This window comes from Notothenia rossii (assembly GCF_949606895.1).
Source record: "Notothenia rossii genome assembly, chromosome: 3".
Taxonomy (NCBI): Eukaryota; Metazoa; Chordata; class Actinopteri; order Perciformes; family Nototheniidae; genus Notothenia; species Notothenia rossii.
In genome coordinates this window covers 4,144,822-4,167,129 of record NC_136901.1, presented here as the reverse complement: position 1 = coordinate 4,167,129, position 22,308 = coordinate 4,144,822, and the positions used below count along the sequence as shown (strand labels likewise).

Below are 22,308 nucleotides of genomic sequence, written 5' to 3'. Positions count from 1 at the left end.
ACTCTCTCACTTCCCTGGAATGTAACTGATAGTCCTATCAATGATATTGTATGTTGAGCTGTCGAGCATCAAACAATTGTATCTGTGCTAAGTCTTTTTATTTATTTATTTTTTCTTAATGACTCTTGTCCAGTTTTGGGTGGGTTATTATTTGTATTTTATTTCCTTTTGTTTTCATTATCATTCCCTTATCCTGTTCCTGTTAAAAAAAAATGAAAAAAAAAAAAAAAAAGGGGGGGATTTCATACATGTTTGACGACTGCTACTTCATTGTTGTTTTTTCTCATGTTTCCCAATAAAAATACATATGAAAAAAAAAAAAAAAAAAAAATGTCTTTGAAAAAACTAGATAAAAAAAAAAAGTTCAAATCTCGTTGTTCATGCCCCAAGAGAAATAATAACACTCGGTAAAAAAATCCTGACTGAGGGCTTTCATAATTCAGGCGTGAAAGGGTTAATAAAATACTCAGGGGAGTTTCCTGAATTTTCATGCCCAAAGCCAAGCACTAGGCCCTGGGTAAATTAAGAGGCTGATCTGGGGCACTTTTGTCCACTTTCCCTGGTGTTAGAAACTCAAGTCAGGCATCCCTCGAATCGTCTCAGAGAGTAGATGATCAGTGGGGCCTTCTTTTTACTGAAACATGTTTCGATGTATATTTCCATTGAAAATGCTAACCGCTAGCCGCAAAGCTAGCATCGCAGCCACTGCTCCGTTTTCGGAGACTTTGCACACGTTATTCACAAACATTTTCACACGCTAGGAGTATGGGAGTAGTAGTGTAAACATAATTATGTAAATAACCCAATTTGTGTTCTGTGAAACGGAAAAGGATTCTATGGAAACAACAACACAGAGAAAAAAGTAATATCTTCTACATATAATAACGGACAAAGTAAAGAATGAAGTGTAGGCTATGTTTAGATATTCGGAATTTGACCGTGTATGATGGTCCTCTTGAGTTGCCGTACAGCCAATGGCGTACAGCCATTGCTCCGTTTGAATGTTTTTTTAACATGTTTTTCAGAAACATTGTCACACGCTAGGAGTATCGGAATAATTCAATTCGGTTCGTCATGATCTGTAGATGTGATTTTCCCCCGAGCACCCCTGGGTAAATTACCGTACAGCCAATCACAATGCGTACAATGCGTGACGTCATTGGTAAGAGACGGCCCCCGAACACATCTGGTACCCCGAACACATCTGGTACCGACACCGGCTTGAGTCAATTTCTATTCAAAATATAATTGATTGCCAGACTCCCTTGTCCCTGGCTGGCTTGCTAGCTTGTTGGTAACCTAACTGATTTCTTCTAATGTGCCTGCATCTGGCGCCGAGTTGCCATATTCCTTTCATGAACCGCTTCCTGATATCCATTGTTGCAGATAAATATAAATGATAATAGCCAAAGTAACCTAGCAAGAGTAAACTGACAGGCTGCTGTGCCGCATCTCACTCAAACACCCACATGACTCAACCCAGCGAAAAACCAGTCTTGCGCGTGCAGCCTTTCATTCAGAATTTCATAGCAAAATTTAAAAAATGACATTAAACTAATCTTTCAACATAGTTTAAAACAAAAATAAATATTAGGACAAAGCCCTACAAATAACTACATAATAAAACAATTAAAATGTTGTATTCAGCCCTGATCAAAAATGCGGGCCCAAATCCTGGATGGGCGGCCCATGACGCCGGGTCTGCTATAGGGCAGCACATTGGTCAGAACCAGCCCTGGTGTCATCCCCACAGCACCCCCCCATTTGAAACATGTTCTCACGGCTATGCATGTGGGAATTGATATGTTGAAAATAGTCTTTTGTATTAGGGTAAAATTAGTCAAACATTTTACATGTTAAAGACTGCACATCTTCACACTCATCAGTTTCCTGCAAATTGTGAGATCTCCAAGTGTGTTTGCACGCCACTGCATGTCTTAAAAGGAGCAAGGGCAGTTTAAATGAAGACGGGGTACTCACGACCAAAGGTACCGTGCTTCACTCGATAGTGCTTGAGAAGTGACCCTTTCGCTGAAGCCACAAATGAGCAGAGCTTCCATCGCCATCCCATAAGCTGCAACCTAAAAAAGTGAGGATAAATAGTGTTATCACATGGAGCGAACAGACTGGTTTAATGCTACTTCCATTTACCTACATACTTTTTGGACTAATATGTTTTATCATACAGAGCTTTAAAAATGACACCCAATTGTATTTACTCATTGATGCGAATAGTTACATCTACTCCAAACTATAGTAGGTAATAGTAAATATATATATACATATACATATATACATATATATGGCGTTATAGAAGCATACAGGAATTGAAAAAAATACCTCTTTTTTTTCCCCTCTTGAACTTTAAAGCTATACAATTGGTATTTTTGTAACTATATTTAACCGGATGAAGGATTTTAGTCACGGACGTCTGGATCTTAAGTTATCAGAGCAACAAGCTGAGCTACCTCGGTTAGCAGCGCCGAACTGCCCTGGAGAAACACATGAAACTACTTTATTCAGTGTTTTTACTTTTAATCACCGGGTCTGTTTGCTTTGGAGATTTGATTGTGATTGGTGGTTTGCTGTGCATGCAGAGCCTGCATGTCACTCACTTAAGTACCCCTGACCTGAGAGCCGTGCAAGTTTTCCTTTTGTAGCAAGCAGCAAAATAATTGTAACATGACGTGTTTGAGTTCATTTGCCTACTTAATATCGCAAAAAAATAAAAATTTAGATTTTTATTTTTAAATCGTCACATCCTGCGATGCTAATATCACGCATGCACATATTGCAGTCATCGTCACGACACGATATATCGTGCAGTCCTACTGCTGACACAATATCTCTCCTACTTCACTGTAAAGTCCATTGGAGGCTTCAATTTTCCACATCACACTTGTATAGGTTGAATATTGGACCAAGATTGGTTTCCACACTATTTGAGGTGTCACAAATCATAATTGCAGGCCCACCTCTTAAAATGTGATTTTCAATGAGCACATGGAAACTTTCCCCTTTAGTTGGTGAATGTGAAAACAAACTCTGCCTTTACGTCATTCTGTACAGTGATGCTCAAACATCCAACTGAAGGAACAAGAAGACTATGTTTTTGAGTGGAGGGGGACTTTACCTAAATGCATAATTTCAGGCATTTCCTCCCTTACTTTTGCTCTATTCAATATGTATGTTGAACAGTTATGTGATTAGCTATTAGCTATGAGATATTTCACCTGTATAGTTCCTTTGTTTGGAGTGGAAGGCATGATATTTGGCCAATATGTTTGTTTTTGGAGTGCGGGTTACTCTATTTCCTATTGGATGGTTAAAAATGGAAATCAGGACACACTAACCTTATGAAACTTTACTACACGGTCCACAGCATCCCGGACACTGATCTTCACAGTTCCCTTATTTCGACTTGGTGGCTGGGGTGCCTCTGCCAGGACGCTACGAATATCCACACAAGCCCTGGTGTTCTCTGCTGCCGAATATTGTGCCCCAGTCTGGTGTAGAAGCCCACATGTGAAGATGATTGATCCTGTCATTAACAACGCCCTTCGGATCATAACTGGTTGCCTGAAGCCCACCCCCGTGTCCTACCTGCCAGTCCTAGCGGGAATTGCCCCGGCCGGCCTCCGACGAGAGGCCGCTACCCTTGCACTTGCAAGGAAAGCCCAAGAACATGACTGGCATATCCTGCATGAAACCACAACTAAGGCAGCGACCCCAAGCAGACTCAAGTCCCGTCACCCCTACAACAGGAGAGCACAAGAGATGCTTGGTTCCATCCCTGAGGACCTGTCTACAAGGGCATGGTTAGCAACTTCCTGGAAGCAGGAATGGGAGTCGGCTGAGCTCACACGTCTGCACCATCACATCCAAGACCCGGGAGATGGAGTCGAAGGAGAACATCTACCACGCCGGCACTGGACCCTACTGAACCGCCTCCGTACTAGGGTTGGTCGTTTCAAATCATCAATGAAGGAGTGGGGCCTGGCAGACAGCGCAGTATGCGAGTGTGGCGAGCCTGAGCAGACTGCCGACCACATAATCACCACCTGTCCTCTGTACAGACCTCCTTCAGAGGCTGGCCTCTTCCAAGTGGGACCAGAGACGAGAGCGTGGCTTTGTGACACTGAGCTGGACATATGACGACGATACACGAAAGAAGAAGAAGACTTGGTGGCGGTGGCAGAAGGTAGACCAGCAGTAGTAGTGAGGCCATGTCGCTGTCCCAACCTGAGAAGAATGAGGGCACCTGCTTTTAGCATGAAATACAACCAACGAAGGTCCTTGATACATCAATATGAAAAGTTATTTTCAATATAAAGGCTATTTGACTACACAACAATTTTTCATGGTTAATAAATTAAACAAGTCAACGATAATTGAAATGTATTAAATTAATCTGGCCATTTTTCAATCATTTACCTGGGACTTCTTCATCCTCATCAGGGTTCTCCTCTGCACACTGGATGAGGTCGTCAAGATGGGGAGTCTTGCTGAGGCTTTTGGCTTGCTCCATCACTTTGGCCTTTAGGAGGGTTCCCCATTTCTCAAGGAGTTTTGATGAAGTCTCAGCCCAAAACAACAGGTCAAAGTCTTGCAATACCTAAAGGGAGGAAACAAATGTAGGTGTATTTGATGATGGTGGTAGTGGGAGGAGTTGACCATTTTCATCTTTGCACAGCTGTTCTTGACAGAGAATACACTGTAAACAATGAATGTAAACTTACCAGGCCTTTTGTGTCAAGGAACCTCGGGAAGTACTGTGCTGCATTGCTCAGGATCGTGGATCAACTGTTGTCTGTGCTTGAAGGTTGCTCTCATTTTCATGCAGATCTGTTCAATGTCTGTGCTGTGTTTCAGTAGAGATATGGCCTCGCGACACTGGTCTCCCTCCAACTGCTACTCTTCATTCACTTCTCTCTCCAACTCTGGTCCGCTGCCATTTGAGGTTCGAGAGCTGTTTTTCCTAACCCCACTGGTACCGGCACCGCTGAGTTCTCGCTGTGTGTTTTTAAGCTTCTAGGCAATGTAGCCCTCATTGCTGTCTGCGTCAAAGAAGTGTTCCTAAAGACAATATCAACAATGTTGGAAAACATAAAAAAATAAACGGTTTCAGCATGAACAAAGAGAAGTACAGAAAAGAAGTGTAAAATGCACCTGAACATTATTCATTTGTTAAGATTTACAAAGAAAATATTGCTCAAACTTCGCAATCTTGCTGCTACTATCAAAACTGTTAATTTCCCTCTGGCTGCCTGCACAACTAGCGATGTTCGTACAACAGAAGAACGTCTATATGACTCCGAAGACACAACTAAAGCCTTGATTGCTGCGTGTTTGAAAATATTTATCTGACTTCAAAATATATACTCCCAGCCTTTTTTGGAGTAGGGATCTTTTAGAGAGGGGAACAGTGTTACTATCCCCAATGCATACCGTGTTCTTTTGTCCATAGGTGGAGCTCGCCTGCAGATGTAAAAAAAAAAAAAGGGTGTATTATTGCTACATTGCTTTACCAAGTTAGGGCATAATAGTTCTCTATTGACTTTACTGTATGTTTGCAATCGAATACTATGAATATACTCTTCACTAAATCATGCACCATAGAGCATTTTACTTTTCCATCATATCAGCAACAACAATATTGACTAGATTACGGAGTGTTCGGTCCTTCATCTCTCCTCTCATAGCATATTCTCTCATTATCTTCTCCCCTCCAGGCTTTTGTTCAAGAACTGTTTTGACAAGCTTTGATCAAAAAGAAAAATGTAAGACCAAAAAACCCCAAAATTGTATGCCAAGAATATACAACATTTACAACATAAGGAGGCATTTTCTACAATCAATATTACCTCTTTGGCCTGTGAAGAACTGTCGTCAACGTGTGTTCTCTTTGGCGACATCAGAGACAAATCACACTCTTCTGACTGCAATGATAGTGACAAGGTGTCTGTGCACGTGGATGGGGCAGGAGAGTCTGAAGATGGAGAACACAACATCATTTTCAAAAACATTTTATACCTGTAATTTAACAATCCACAAGTTCAAGCGAGAAGAGAGCATGAGGAGAATACCTCCAGGAAACGGTTTTCTTTGGTAGTTGATTTGGTCATATTGCAGTTTTGGCCATGATACGTAGTCTACTAGTTGGCAAGAAATTGTTTGTGTGATTTAAAAATGGGGGGGAAATAATGCTTAACCGGCAAAACTCAATCAGGACATTGGCGAGAACCTCTGGGTTTTAGGTGCGTTTTAAAGTCCTTATCTTGCGTAATTTACTGTAGCTGAAAGATCATAGAACTGTTTCAAAATGCATTAACTTGTTGGGTCTTATTCCAGTAACACTTGATATAGATCGAATATCGTTTCCTATTTGCTGTAAATCACTTGTTAATATCGGGAAAATGGGTCAAATTCAGAGGTATCCAGAAAAGTCTGGATTCAAACTTGCCGCTGCTTGGTGCTGTGTCGTGACGTCACGTGTGGTTCCGCGAATCCTGGTGAGTTCAGCCCGTCCCAGCATCACACAGTGTAGCATTGCTGGTATAGCCGCATGTCAACTTTGTGTATCAGTGTTTATCTCCGAGTTTGTCTTGTTTTTTCCGGATCATGGTGAAGAGGTGTGTCGTTTGCGGGTATAGCAACACCAATCGGGATGGTTTTACCGTTCATTTGTTCCCGAAAGAGAAGGTTTTACGGGAGAAATGGGAGCGATTTGTGCGGAACACAAGAAAAAATTGGCAGTGCGCCAGTGAAACCAGCGTTATTTGTGGGGCACATTTTGTTGTCCCTGATGATTTTGAATGATTTTTAATTGTTCTGTCAAATTGTGCCAAATACCCGCGCTATTAGCTTTTTCTGATGCGTAAACATCAACAATATTTGACGCCATTTTTCGTTGTGAACTCTCGCTGGCTGCGCGCATTGGCTGTCGATCCGGACGGCAGCAGGGAGCCAGACAGCGGCAGCCGGGAACCACACGTGACGTCACGAAATGGCCTGCTTCCAGAAGCAAAGTTTTTTTATTGGACCTAATATTTTTCCTTTTTTTACATATTATTCAGTATGAAATAAAGAAACATACATTGACTATCTGTTGCATACACCCCCCAGAAATCAACTGCCAAAAAAAATTTTTTAATGTAAGATAAGGACTTTAATGTGCAAAATTAATTACAATGATGAATGTTATAATAATAGAAGACATGAAGCTGCAGAGAGGATGGATATATTCTTACCTCTACTTTGTGATTAGATGAAAATACAATATTACATAGTAATTGTTAATTTACTGAGGTTTTATAACCATTATTTCCAACATGTGTACATAAGCAGTGGAATAGTAGGATATCTCTAGGTCATTCAACTGTCTTCAGTTTAATTGTATTAATACAAAAAATAGGTCGTAGAAAATGTTTAATTGTGTATTTCAGCAGAGCGGGGGGTCACGGTGCTGCTGGACCTGGAGGTGCTGACACCTCAGTGGGATATCATCTGGGCAGGTTTATGGGAAGAAGGAGAATATAGCCAGATGTGTTTGTGTCCGGGGGAGAGGCTACAGGTGGTCTCACAGTACAAATACCTGAGGGTCTTAATTGATTCCAGACTCAATTTTAAGGCTCAGGTGAAAAAGGTTTGCAACAGGGTCAAATTCAGTCTATTCAATTTGAGGTTTACCAGGAACTGCATGTCAACAAAGGCGGCTCTGATGTACATGCACTCTATGGTTCTATCTCATATCACCTACTGCTTAACAACCTGGTCACATGCCTGTACAACCACTCTTAAACCCCTGGAATCATTGTACAAAGAAACACTTAAAATAGTAGATAAGAAATCAGTTTATTCTCATCATTGCCCAATACTCACAAAATATAATTTGTTGAGCTGGGAAAATGTAATGATATGCAAATGCTTGCCTCATGTAAAAAATACACAGCCTTACCTCACCTCCGCTCAGACATTTTATCACCATACGCACACCTGTAACTAGGTCAACAAGAGCTGCAACAAGAGGTGACTGCGTTGTTCCATTAAGGAAGAGCTCATTCAGCCAATCTTCTTTTTCTTTTAAAGCTGCAAAACAGTGGAACTCAATCCCAGTAAACATTAGAGAACAAAAACACCTGCAGTTTATTTAAATCTAACTTAAAAACATGGTTAGTGGAAAGTCAGCTGTCAACACTGACACAATCTGCACTTTACAACGCTCTGTTTGTACATGTGCCTTGACCTGTTGCTATCTGTCTGCTTTGTGAATATGTATTTTAGTTTTGTTTTTATATATGCTTTTATCATGATATAAGCATCTCTGTTGAATGTTGTTTTACTGATTGTATTTACCTGTTATTTGAAGTGAATTTTTGTTTTTAGGATGACTTTCAACATCTGTCCAGGGACTACAGACTAACTCTGGCGCATTTACAGAAATGTCAATCAATGTGCACTGTCCCTGTCAAATAAATATATAAATAAAAATAAAATAAACTGTTATAATCACAGCTATTAAGATTAGAACACTAATATTGTTAACAATCTATACAACATGCTTTTGTTCATTTAAATAACATATTGTTTTATTAGTACAGAAAAATTAAGACTTATTTTAAATATGAAATAATATGATTAAATTACATCAGCTATATTTAATTTATTTGTTAACTTACTAATGTAACATTACTGGGGGCTAAAGGAACAGCTTCATCTTATTTACCTGGCCATGGTTCTCTTTATTTCAACGCCGACCTCCAAAAAATGAAAAAGTAAAGTTTCTGGATCCTTTTCAGCTGAGTTAGCTTGTAAGCTAATTTGCTAGTAGGCTGCTGGAGCAACGCAACCGAACATCGCGTATCACGTGACGTAAATACGAAGGGCTCCGTAGGCTAGACCGTCTCATTTCGTAGGCCGCTCGGTCCAGCCTACCCGGTCTACGTGGGCTGGGTCCTCCGTGGACCGCGTAGGCTGCGTGCTTCGAAGGGTGCAGCCCCTTATCAGCCTAGTTCTTGGGAAAAGTGCTCCGTTGTGAAAGCGCCAAATGAGTGATTTTACTGATACTCACTTTTACTTAAGTAAAGTTTTAAATGCGAGTGGAGTCTTTTCACAGGGTGGTATTTGTACTTTTAATAAACTTAAATCATATGAAAACTTCATCCACCATTGAAATTGGTTTATTGCACATGTACAGTAGCTTACCAATGTAATGCAAAGTCAGACTTCACCATTAACAGTTACTCATAACATCATGAGTAACGTAAATTGGCGGTAGCAGTTAGCAGCTAACGTTAGCAACACGTGTTTTCTGTGCATCCCGTGCAACACCCCCGTAACGTTACACCCTTTCGAATGATTTGAAAGAGTAGCGGTTTTCCTGCAATGCCTGAGTTAGTGTGAATTAAGCCTAACAATTAACATTAGCCCAAGTAACAGGAGCGGCAGCTACATTAGCCAACAAAAAAACTTTCGTTGACGAATAAACTAATCTGATTGACTACGGCTAACGTTGAGTCGACACTACAGTATCGTCAATATTACTCTACATGCTAACGTTAACGTTTTTAGTTGTTTAGATATACACATTAAAACAAGACAAATAGGCCCATGCGTATTCAGAATTATTCACTTGGTGTCTACTTACCAAACGTTACCGTCCTGCGGATAAATGTCGACGTCTCTGATCTCGTGCATCGACCTGAGAGGTTCACGGTCGCGCTTCGAGAATATTCCAAAAAATGAAGACGGTCACGAGGCCGCATTAAACCAATGAGATGGCGCGGCCTGTCTGAGGACGAATCGAAATCTAAAATCAGATGCGGACCGGACGACTCAATGCAAAGATATACTCCCGGGGAGTCTATCATCCCAGAATAAACACTACACAACTCAACACCACACCAAGCAACAACACCCAATAGAGGTGCTGGTGCACTCTGAGAAGTGTACTTTATGTCCATTCTACTCCAAAGTGTAAACATTTCTACTCTGGTCATCAGTACTCTGGGATTTTAACACTTTGGTATTTGCTGTGTGGTTGAGATGTGTCCACCTCTCTACTATTCTGAAGCGGAGAGAGAAACTAGATAGAACTACGACAGCATGGCTGCAAGTGTGACAGTATTTAGATAATTACACACTATGTTGCACAAATACAGGGTCAATATTTCATTAACTTTTGCTAGCTGGCTACTTACCAGGATTTGCAGGGAGTTTTCCTGGTGGTTCTCGTCGTGGTTGTTTTATTGCTTGTTGCGAGTGTGATGTTTTAATTAACCAAAATGTAAAGAGGGCTCACCAGCCAGTTTACAAAGCAAACTTAGGATACATCAGTGGCAGCCGGCCCATAGGGGCGCTAGGGGCGCCGCCCCACCTCTTCCCACATACAACATTTTTTTTTTTTTTAAATATAAAAAAAAAAAAAAAAATTAAAAAAATATATATTTCAAAAATACATATATTTTATATTTTTAATGAACGAGGTAAATATCATACAATTGGTATCAGTAAAATGTATAATCTACAATAAAATCTTGTTTAAAATTGTGTTACGATGTCTAAAGTTACTGATAAGTCACATGTTTCCTGCCTGGCCTTGCCCTTGGCATTAGTTTATCATTACGGGGCGCTGCCCCCGAGCCAAACAGCAGCAACCAGCACGTTGCAAAAGTCTCAATCGTAAACTGTGCCGCCGAAACATAATTTCAGCCAATCAGCGCCGTCAAATATTTTGATCACGAGAGCGCTCACGTTGGAGCCCACGTTGCTTACGTGCGTTGACGTGAGTTGTTTTTTAGACTCGTGAGGAACTGGGGTAGTATTTATCGTAACGCAGTGTAGCCGGAGCCGTGACGTCATCTTCAATGAGCTCCCCAGAAAAACAACACAGCCGTTAGCTCTTAGCACTCAGAGCTCACAGCTCTTCATATCTGTTCAGAAACTAGACAAAAGTTAAACAAGTACAAACCACATACTGTCTGTGTCATGGAGAATACAGTCGCTGGTTTATTTATGTCTGTATAGGCCGTTGTTGTGAGTGTGAACGGTCGGAGCATTTACAACTTTAGCTTAGCCAAATCTCCATTAGAAAACACGCATTTTAAAAGGTTTTTCGCCTGCCGTCTGTCTGCAGACTTGTCAAAGCCTTAATTCAAGGTTTTTTACAATAAACAAACAGGTTAAACTAGCAGGCCTCAGACAGAGACGCTGCACACATGCAGAGGAGAGAGCGACTGCAGCCTTCCTCCATTATGGAGGCCCTGATTGGGGATTGGGAGCACCTGAGGGAGAGGCTGCACCTGGAGGGAGACAATCAGGGGGTGTTTCTCAATCTCGAGTAAAGCTGCTCCAGAGCCACTATTTCAAGCATACTACGTCATCGAGTGCCGCCGAAGTACTGTTCCAATGTCCAGCATACTAGAGAGGTTTCTCAATACTCAAATTTCCGCTCCTCGACTCCTCAGAGGTTTCTCAATTCTTAAATGTCCCCTCCTCGACTCCTTTCCTCGATACTTAGTCCCGCCCGAAAAATATCGACTCTTTGTTTGTAGATATTAAACTGCAGCAAATAAAGAGAGTAGCGTAGGCCTGTTATACTGAGTGATATATATTTTACACACTGCTCTGCTTTCTGCATGGACCTCACAGCTGTTCTCACTGTAAACATCGCATTGTGATGACAGCAGTTAATAAAATTATATCCTGGGCCCAGGAGTTCAAAACTTTTAATCCCTATCTGATCAAATCAGATTTGGATTTTGGGGAGTTCAAAACCAAAAAACAGGATTAGGATGACTTTGATATCCGATCAGATCAGGAAATCCAATCAAAGCTTTAATCTGGATCAAATCTTCAAAACAGTTAGTTCAAACCGACAAAAAAGGATTGGGATCAGTTTGATCCCAAAAAACTGGATTACCCTGATCCCACCAGAGGGGTGGATTTCCAGTGGATTACCAGAGCAAAATGTACTGTACAATTTATTTTTAAAATATGTTTCAATTTAAATAAGATGGCAAAGTTTGTTAACTGAAATAATACACACTTTTTAGCCTTCATGGGAAATACATTTTATTTTTCCCATTTTTGCTCACGTTTGTGGTGGCCTATTTGTTTTTCAACCAAATGTTGATGACATAAATGTTGATGCTCATAAAAGTGTAACAGCAAAGATTGTCAATCAAAAATATAATTTAGATTAAAGTAAAAATATCTTCAACAAAAAAAAAGTCCATCATCTGTCATCACCTTTCAAATAAAAAAATATAATTAGACATTATAGATGTCTCTGGAATGTGGTCTCTTGTCTTCCTTGTATTATTTTTCATATCCACTAGATGGCGATCGGTAGGATTAAAGCACTGATATTCAGGATCTAGTCATCTCGAAAAATCGTAATCTGGATCAGGCTGATCCTATCCTGAATTGCTTTGAACTTCAGGGACAAAATTTGTTCGACTTGTCTGATCCTGGATCACAAAAAATGGGATTTCAAAATCTGATCGGATCTGATTGAGATTAAAAGTTTTGAACTCCTGGGCCCTGGGGACTCTGACAGCGGATTACTCACAAAGTAGCCTACACAGTAAGTAGGCTACTTCATTTTATTTCTGGTAAAAGTCAAACTAGAACCGAGTCCAACAGTGTCAGTTTCCTTAAGAACTTGTGGTAACAAATATTTGTATCACTCGTCAAATATAGCAGGAATAATGAAGAGCAGCTGATTTCAAAAAGCAAACTCGAGAGGCGGCTGAGTGACCGCAGTGCAGAATCGCTGTATAGTTTAAAACTCCTAACAATGTTGTCCATTTTAGACACAGGATTATTATATTTACAGCCCTTAATAACATCCATTTTCTGGGCTCAATATGTGTCTTGGCCGTTTTCGTTGTGATCGCTAAATTCCCTTTGTTTATAATAATCACCGTTCCTTCAGCAGGATAGTGATTACAAGTGTGATTTTAGCAAACGAGTGCTTTTGTTGTGAAATCACTTCCGTGAGTTCCGCCCCGCCCCTCACCCCAATGACCATTTGACGTTTTAGTAAGGTAAAAAGCAAAAAGCAAAAAGGCCTCTCAGACGCTCTTCCGTTGACGTGTTTAATAAAGAAAAACAATTGGACGGTAGATACACGGAGTCCAAATAACCGGATGAAAAGTCACTTTATTGTCTCAGACTGTCACAGTGCTTCAACTTCAGATGATGTGCATCAGGTTAGAGAAACATTGAAAACACTGCACCATAAATATGAAAAGGTTCAGTCCATGGTTGTATTATCAAAAAACACAAGTGTCGTCATCCTCTCAAGTGTTAATATTGTCTACAAACTTATCAAACGGCAGATATAACATGTTGAAATGCCTTTTATTGGTAATAAGAACGCTTCCCCCTGCACCGAGTGTGTGTTTCTCCCAGCATTTAGTGCAAGGTAAGTCAGGTTGACCTGTTCAACGTTAAGGTCTCAGTCCTCGTTACAGTAAAACAAACGCCCACCGTGCCAGCACTATATCAAGTTCCTAGCTTCGTCAAACATAAATAGAGGCATTTTTATCCTTTACTTGACAAATAAACAGTTTTTAAAATTAAAAAGCTATTCAATCGGCAAAGTAAACATATGATGCATGTATGGATATTTACTGCGAAGTTTTTCTGACTGTGCAAGATCTATCTTGTTAATAAATAAGCTAAAAATGCTTAAAAAACGATATTTTCTTTATAAACCAATACACTTTTAAGAAACTCAAAAGGCTTTATATGTGCCCGTTTATGTTCCCTAATATCAATCATGACATTGCCTGCTCTCAAGTGCTTTTTATTAATTTTTTGATAAATAATCAATCAATTTATAATAATAATAATAATAATAATCAATTTCCGGGATTTTTACTTCCTTTTTTTGCGCTTTTTTTGCAAATATATAGCGTCTGCTTTTTCCCCTTCATTTCACTGCTTTTTATGAATCAGGAAATTATTTTCTTATTCATTGTTTTCAATGCTTTTACACTCGTGATAAACCGTAAAAACGCAACCGAGATTTTTTTTTTAAAGGGGGCGGGGCAACATTCGCCTGTAGACGTTCCATGACGTAGGAGGAGTTATAGAGCGCAGCAGTTCTGACGCGCATGAAAGCCAATGCATTCTAGAATTCTGGCTCATAGGACGTCATCAGTTTAGTTTGCAAATAGACCCCAAAAGCAGACACTTGAGCACTTATTTTCAGACCTTCACAAGGAGAGCCACAGAGAGAAATAGTTTTGCAGAAATTACCAGATTGCACTTAAAATGTATCACCAATCACTGGGAATGGAAATGGAAATGGAAAGAAGCGAATCCAGCAGCGACTACAGCGTAAGAAATCTAGTCTGAATCTCACACACAAGGGGCCATCTTGGGAAAAGATTACTCCTTTATTAGGTTCATGTTTTCATTTTTGATGAAATAGCCTTTGAAATGCATACAATAAATGCTGGTCTCTCTGTGCAATATTTCAGATTGATTACAGACATGGTTTATGAGTTTTGCAAACACTTCCTATTTTTAAATCCAGATTAAAAACGCAACTATTTGCCGCTGCTTTAAATTGAGCTGCCCATACTCACACTACAGTATGCCTTTTTAGTCATGTATTCTGTACCTGCTGTGTTTATTTATTTAATTAATTGCATTAACTTTGCTTCTTATGCCTGTTTTTAAATGCCTTTTTAATAATGTGTTTATAATGTATTTGTTCTTAAATGTCTTTTGCTTTTAATCTGTAAAGCACTTTGAATCGCCACGTGCTGAAAAGTGCTATTTAAATCAAATTGTCTTGCCTTGCAACCATTACTAAATCATTCTGGCACATTTTGAACTTGTACAACATTTGTTAAAGTCTCATCCTCTTGACTTTTAAAACCTGATTTGCTTTATTTCCAGATTGCTTCAGACGAAATGGGAGAACTAATGTGCAGTGATTTGGATATGCCTATGTTAACACCAGACATATTCCAACCCATAATCAAGTCATTCCTCAACGACTGCACAGATGTGTAAGTAACACGTTTAAAGTCATCAAGCAGATAAGCTCAGACCTGGCGTAAACATCTCTGTTTCACTAAACCATGACTTGTCTTTTTCTTACAGGAGTTGGCGGTTGTTATCAGATGGCAAAATTGACTCAGACATGATCATTCTTCTTACAAGAATGTGTCAGGAGATCATAGATACGCTCACCATCCTGATCTTGGAAGTTACTTTACCTCAGGTTAATAAGTGGATGGACTGGGTGAAGGAGGAAAACCAAAAAAACTCCTGCATCACAGCCTCCTTCCCAACGTAAGTCACCAGCTTCACAGCCACTCTTAAATTACATTTCAGCGAGCTGCAATCCTACTTTAAAGACTTTCAATCCTAACTCTTTCCATTTTTGTTTTTCGGCGAGCCTAGGGTTTACACGCAAAGGATTCGTAATTATGACAGAGTGACAGAAGAAGATGTTGAGGCCAGTTTTGGGAACTGTCTTGACTGCTGTTTCGGTATGGCACTAGGACTCCAACAGAGTGCAACCCAACAGTCTCAAGCACTCCTGGCTTTGTTCATAGTATCCATAACAAAGAGGGTGAACAGTGATCTTCAAGAACTCACACAGCCACCCTCTTCCAACTCGTCCAGAGAGTCAGTTTCATCAACTGATTCTCAAACCGAAGATATTGTTTACCACATCGCCCATATCTTGAGAGCTTGCATGGGAAATGATAAGGTTCTTCCCTCACCACAGTTTTCCCGAAGAAGCCAATGCTCAAGCTGCACGTTTTCAGATGACGAGACAGATATCAAAAAGATCATGGAAGCAGCAGATCAATTGCTGGCTTCAACTGACATTGGAGAGCGTTCGGCCACTCCGGCAGGGAAGCCGCCGCAAAGAAGTTTAGAGGAATTAGCAGAAGACGACGAAGAATTCAAAGTCGTTTTAGATTTCCTCGCAAGTGAAAGGGAAAATGAGGCTTCCATGAAACCAGAGACTCTGCCACAAAGAAGTGCAAAGGAAGAGGAAGAAGAACGACTCTATTTGGAAACTGCTGCAGAATTCTTCTCAAGTGAAAATGAGGCTTCCATGAAACCAGAGAATCTGCCACAAAGAAGTTTAGAGGAAGAAGACGACGAAGAACTCAAAGTCGTTTTAGATTTCCTCGCAAGTGAAAGGGAAAATGAGGCTTCCATGAAACCAGAGAATCGCCCAAAGAAAAGTGCAGAGCAAGAGGAAGAAGACGAGAGAATCCTCAAAGCAGCTTTAGAATTCCTCGCGAGTGAAGGCGAGAATTACTCGTCCATGAAACTAGAGAACCTGCCACAAAGAAGTGCAGAGGAAGAGGAAGAGGATGAGGAAGAACTCAAAGCAGCTTTAGATTTCCTCGCGAGTGAAGGCGAGAATGACTCTTCGATTGAACGAGAGAATGTTCCACAAAAAGCAGCAGAGAAACTGGAAGAAGAAGCAATCCACTATTCATTGGTCAACATGTCACCGGGAGAGATTATCCAGGATTATGACATTTCTGGAGAGAAATCAGAAGTGAGACTTTCTTCCAGTTTGGTCGTTGAAGCATCTGATAGTTTTGGAGAGCGGCGGCCATTAAAATCCGAAAAAGAAGAAGAAGAAGAGTTAGGAAGTGAATGTACGAGTCCTTCTTCCACTTTAGTCAATGAAACGTCTAATAGTTATGACGAGGAGTTGCCACGGCAACGCAGAAAAGGCAAGAAAAAGGGCAGAAAGAAGGCCCATTACTCTTCAACAGAGACTTCAGACGGAGGCACACAGCAACGATACAACGAAAGGTACCAAGAGGAAGAGGAGGCTTTCTACTCTGAAGAAGAGTTGCTGATAAAGCAACACAGGACCTGTCTCACTGTGTTTCTAGTCCAGCTACTAGATCACATTGCAGCCCCAAACCAGACCATTTACCACAGTGACTTCGAGGGGATGGTGGAGCGCCTGAGAGTGAAGACGGATACGATGGGATTTGCCACTCTCCTGAGAACCCGTGAAAACATCCACATCCCAGTCTACAAAGACCTCGTGGAGCGGTTTGGATCTGCGGAGGAGATTCAGAGTGCCATCAGATACAAACGTGCACTTTTTGAGAAAGCCGTGTCCACGACATTGAAAGAAAATCTGTGGAAGTGTTCAGAAAAAACTGGCAGAACGGCCGTGAAGAGGAAGACCAAGAAGAGGGTCAAGAGATTATCCACAGACAGTGAGATGAACACGTCGTCAATGTCCCAAGAGTTTGAGTGGGTGGTAGGATCCACACCCCTACCACAGAAGAAGAACAAGAAGAAGTGCATCTTATGTCGCATGATCGACTGCGTCACCAAGTTCTTCAGGAAGGTGATCAAGTGAGGAAGCAGCGCTGGATCGCAGGCTTGTAGAAAACGTGCATCAACACATGCATCACATTTTATTTTAATCTTTGTTCTACTTTTTCAAACAAGTCTGGGTTTGTCTTCAATTGATTGATGTATTTTTTAGTTTTTATCCTCTGGGCTGAATACTTTTTATTTTACTGTAACTTTTATCATATATTTTTTATGTTTATTTGCTTTTTCATTAGTTTTTAAATGTTTGTATTGATCTTGATTATGTTACGGTTCTTTTCTGCAGCGTGCATGCTCGGGTTTCCTCCGGGGTTCTCCGGTTTCCCCGCGTTGATTTAATAAAATTACAATAAATAGATATCTGCTTTGTCATGTCCTTATCATCAGAGGTAGAACAGGAGACAAGAGAACACTCATTATTAGAAATGTGTCAAGTTGAAGTTTAAGGAGTCATCTCATTTACCACTAGAGGGCGACAATAACCAAACATTTCTGCAAACCTTTTTAGCTTTGTGACGATCAAATTGCAAAATGAAATGTCTGACAGTATCTCAGTCCTTCATTATTCACCGAGTAAAGAGAAAACCTTCACAGCTACAGGAAGTGTCCAAATAATCCGTGTATCTACCGTCCAATTGTTTTTCTTTATTAAACACGTAAACGGAAGACCGTCTGAGAGGCCTTTTTGCTTTTTGCTTTTTACCTTACTAAAACGTCAAATGGTCCTCGGAGTGAGGGGCGGGGCGGAACTCACGGAAGTGATTTCACAACAAAAGCACTCGTTTGCTAAAATCACACTTGTAATCACTATCCTGCTGAAGGAACGGTGATTATTATAAACAAAGGGAATTTAGCGATCACAACGAAAACGGCCAAGACACATATTGAGCCCAGAAAATGGATGTTATTAAGGGCTGTAAATATAATAAGCCTGTGTCTAAAATGGACAACATTGTTAGGAGTTTTAAACTATACAGCGATTCTGCACTGCGGTCACTCAGCCGCCTCTCCACTTTGCTTTTTGAAATCAGCTGCTCTTCATTATTCCTGCTATATTTGACGAGTGATACAAATATTTGTTACCACAAGTTCTTAAGGAAACTGACACTGTTGGACTCGGTTCTAGTTTGACTTCTACCAGAAATAAAATGAAGTACTTACTGTGTACTTTGTGAGTAATCCGCTGTCAGAGTCCCCTGGTTACATAATGCATGTTTTTCTGCTATCTTTGATGAATGATAAAAATATAATGTTATCATTAGTTCTTAATGAAATTGATACTGTTTGATTTTGTATTAGCCTACTACTTACAATACATTGAAGTACTTTTACTGTGTATTTTTTGAGAAATACTCTGTCAAAGTCCCCTGCTGAGAACAAAATCAAGCCACTTCTGCTAAGTTTGATGAGGGAATTCTTTTTTGTTGCCGTTAGTTCTTCGTGAGATCGATCCTGTTGGACTCAGTAGTGAAACTACCCCCACAGGTACTATGAAGTACTTAATGTGTACTTTTCAAATAATCCTCTGTCTATGTCCCCTCCTGAGAACAAGAATGCATGTTTCTCTGCTATTTTGAATAAGCGTTAAAAAACCTTTCTTCATGAGACTGATATTGTTGGACAGAGTATTTTAAGAGGATGGTAGACTTGATATCAGCAATACTTCCAGTCAGTACTCCGGCAGCAGCATTTTACACCTTGGAAAGTCTTTAGAGACTTGCCTGGATAGCTGGTCCCAACTATCCTTCAGCACACTGACACACTCTGTCACTCTTGTTGGCCTCTTATGAAGCTGCTGTCTTTTAAAATATGATTATTTCTCTGCTCCTAGTTAATTCCTCGCAGTGCGCTTCCCGATTTTGGGCTATGTTGTTATATACACTAGAATCGCTGACAGGGTTACCCTAACCCTAACCCTAACCCTGTAAATCTTCCAAAAATATTTAAGCTAGCTACACCTTTTACTTTTCACAGGGACAGAGGAACACACTCTGACCCTCATTAAAGTGAGGTCAGAGAAGGACCAGCTTTTTACAGGCCGAAGGCACACTGCAAAGTAAGCCTGGGAGTGAGGGACATTTTCCTGGTTGGGAACATATGATCCTCCTTACATATTGGTGGTTACAATTTGTATTTTAATATTGTCTGCTGAACCTGTGAGTTTAAATATCAATTGCTTTGTTAGATGACACCTGTTGCTGCAGCAGACCTTATTAATTGCTGACCCGCTTGAAACCTCTCTTGTATCACTCAGGGAAATTCTAAAGGCCCTTGGGCTGTGCAGTTTGGTAACCGGCCAGGGCCGTGGGAAGTAGGGGTGCTGAGGGTGCTGCAGCACCCCCTGATGGAGGACAGGGAATCTGCACGTCCACAAGATTAAATGGAAATATAATACAAAAAAACGAATTTTCAGCCCTGATGTAACAACATTCATAATTAAGTAAAGATAACACCCTTTTCACCCCGGTTACAGTTTCCATTTGCCCTTTCCGATGAAAGTGGGGGATGTTGGCTTATCAGGCGCCCGCAGCTCACACACAGAGAGAGAGCGAGAGAGATACCGGCGGGGATTTTTGTTAGCTTCTAATGCGCTAACGGATAAAAGAAGTGGAGGGAGAGTCCTCTACAGACGGACTGAGAGACTCAGTGAGGTAAAGGACTGAGTGTTTAGATAGTTCACTTTAGTCTAAGTTATCTCAGAGGGTCTCAAACGGTTTGTTAACAATTTATGTAAACAAATATTCCCAAGGCACACCTTTATAATTATTGGGATAAATAAAAACACGTTTGAAATCATTCCAGTGCATACTATAGGACAGTAAACCAGAAATATTGTTTAAATCTGGAGAGATTAAAGAATATGCATAAATAAATAAATGTTAACTGGTAAAATAAGAAATAAATGAACAACAAAAATAAAATAAGTTACATTTACTTGTTATTGGCTATGTTAGGTTATTGGTTATGTCCACATACTTATTTGATTATTAAAATGTAAACCGATCTTTTCGATATGGGTGTTTAGAGATGTACCCCTTAGATCTAGTCTCTGGCAATTCAGCCCAAAGTGCACCAGATTGAAGCATTTTACTTTATAATGTTGAAAAAGAATCTTCCCCCCTGACCCCCCTAGAGGATGTGATCCCCACAGCACCCCCCATTTTAAACATGTTCCCACGGCTATGGGTAACCCCCACACAGATCGGGAAAAAGTGGGACAACTTAAAAAGAAAATACAAGGTAATAATTATGTTGTCATTTTTTCCTTTACTCTTGTGCGTCTGCTCAGCATGCTGATGTATAACTTTACTTCTTGTTTGTGTCTTTGTAGGAGTTGAGATGCCCTTGGGACAGGGACCGACAGGGGAGAGGCCACAGCAGCCACAGTATTTTACGGCCATGCATGAGGCCATCGGTGGGAGGCCATCCATCGACCCTCCCACCCTGATGGACTCGGCCACTGCTGCTGTGGCTTCTGGCAGTGGCTCAACATCCACTGAGGCTTTCCAGAGCCAGGCCACAGTGGAGGATGAGGAGGCCGCCAAGTATGGCTCGGACAAGCAGGAGGATGTTGAGCCATCACCTCTGCCGCTCCCCGGGACAAAAAATGCAAAACACAGCTGTTTCAGTTCCTGGAGGCGGTGGCGGCCAAGGAGGAGGACCGCTTCAACCGCCAGCAGGCAGCCAGCGAGGAAACCTCTAAAAGGTTCCTCAAACTATTTGAGGAATTAGTGCGCAAAGAATAGTTTCCGTTGTTTTGGATTTGTTTTGTTGTTTTGTGTGAAGTGTATACAAATATTTAAGTTTGTCGTTAAATCAAGCATGTTGCCTTCTTTACACTTCGAAATACAGAACAAAAACCAACAACTGTTAACTGAAAAGATAAAAGGAGATCTTTATCTTATACAAAGCTGAATATACATGTTATGATTGTGATGTGACTAAAAAGCCAACGTTTTGAAAGTCACTGTGCAACCCAAGGTATAACTGTCTATAGTCATACTAAAACTCATATGACTACTTAATTTCAGAATTTTAAATCTCCACCTCAAATAATTCTGTGCCTCAACCAACCGTGTGTAAATTATCCAAATGCAATATCAGGGATGTTATATTAATAAAATACATCAACAGAAATTGAGTCAAGTTACTGCAGCTCAAGCCCAATAAGTACAATTACTAACACATGTACCTTCTTTCTTTTTAAGCTCAGTCAAAGCATACCAATATTTTATCACTGAACATGACTCCATTTCAACACTAAACGTAACACTTTCAGACGAAATTCTGTGATGGCCTATTTCACATCCCATACAATTTGTAATAAAGACATGTGTCTGTAAAGTCCTTTGCTCTAAATAAACTTGAGCAAGGTGAAATTGGAAATAGGGCTTATAAATGGCACAAACAAAAGAACAGAGTGTACTGGCATCTGGCCAGTAAATGCATTTTTAACCTGACAACAAAACTAATGGGTAACAAAAAAACTGGCCATAACAAAACATCCTCTTAGCAGTAATCGTGATCGTGCAGCAGGTTGTGGTCAGGAGCCGAGATTTGGTCTGCCAGTCTGTCTCTCCGGCCCTGTCCACCTCGCAGCCCCCTCACAGGACGAGGTGGAGACCTCTCTCCTTCTCCTCCTCCTCCTCCTCCTCCACACTTCAAGAATGTCTCCTGCAGTAAGGCAGATGTTGTGCAGGACACAGCAGGCAGTGACCACAGCAGGGACAAAGTTATGGTTCACCTCCAGGGCCTTCGTCAGGAGGCACCTCCAGCGCACCTTCAGTTTCCCGAAAGTGCACTCGATTATGCTGAGCGCTTTGGCATGGCAGCCGTTGAATTGGCTCTGTACTCTCCCGTGTGTGTGTGTGTGTGTGTGTGTGTGTGTGTGTGTGTGTGTGTGTGTGTGTGTGTGTGTACAGAGACAACGATAACAGTAGATTTGGCATATTAAAC

General features: G+C 40.7%; 1 long non-coding RNA gene across 2 annotated transcripts; it reads right to left on the bottom strand.

Annotated features, from left to right (window-relative positions):
• Positions 1-974: 974 nt before the first annotated feature.
• LOC307030963 lies at positions 975-5,073 on the bottom strand. 2 transcript variants are annotated; one of them, XR_013805836.1, is made up of 5 exons: positions 4,740-5,073; positions 4,435-4,615; positions 3,604-4,242; positions 3,354-3,506; positions 975-2,081 (listed from the first exon to the last, which is right to left on the bottom strand). It is a non-coding gene; the product is annotated as an uncharacterized lncRNA (long non-coding RNA). The 2 variants fall into 2 exon arrangements; XR_013805837.1 differs by lacking the exons at positions 975-2,081; positions 3,354-3,506 and having other exon boundaries at positions 3,521-4,242.
• Positions 5,074-22,308: the final 17,235 nt, after the last annotated feature.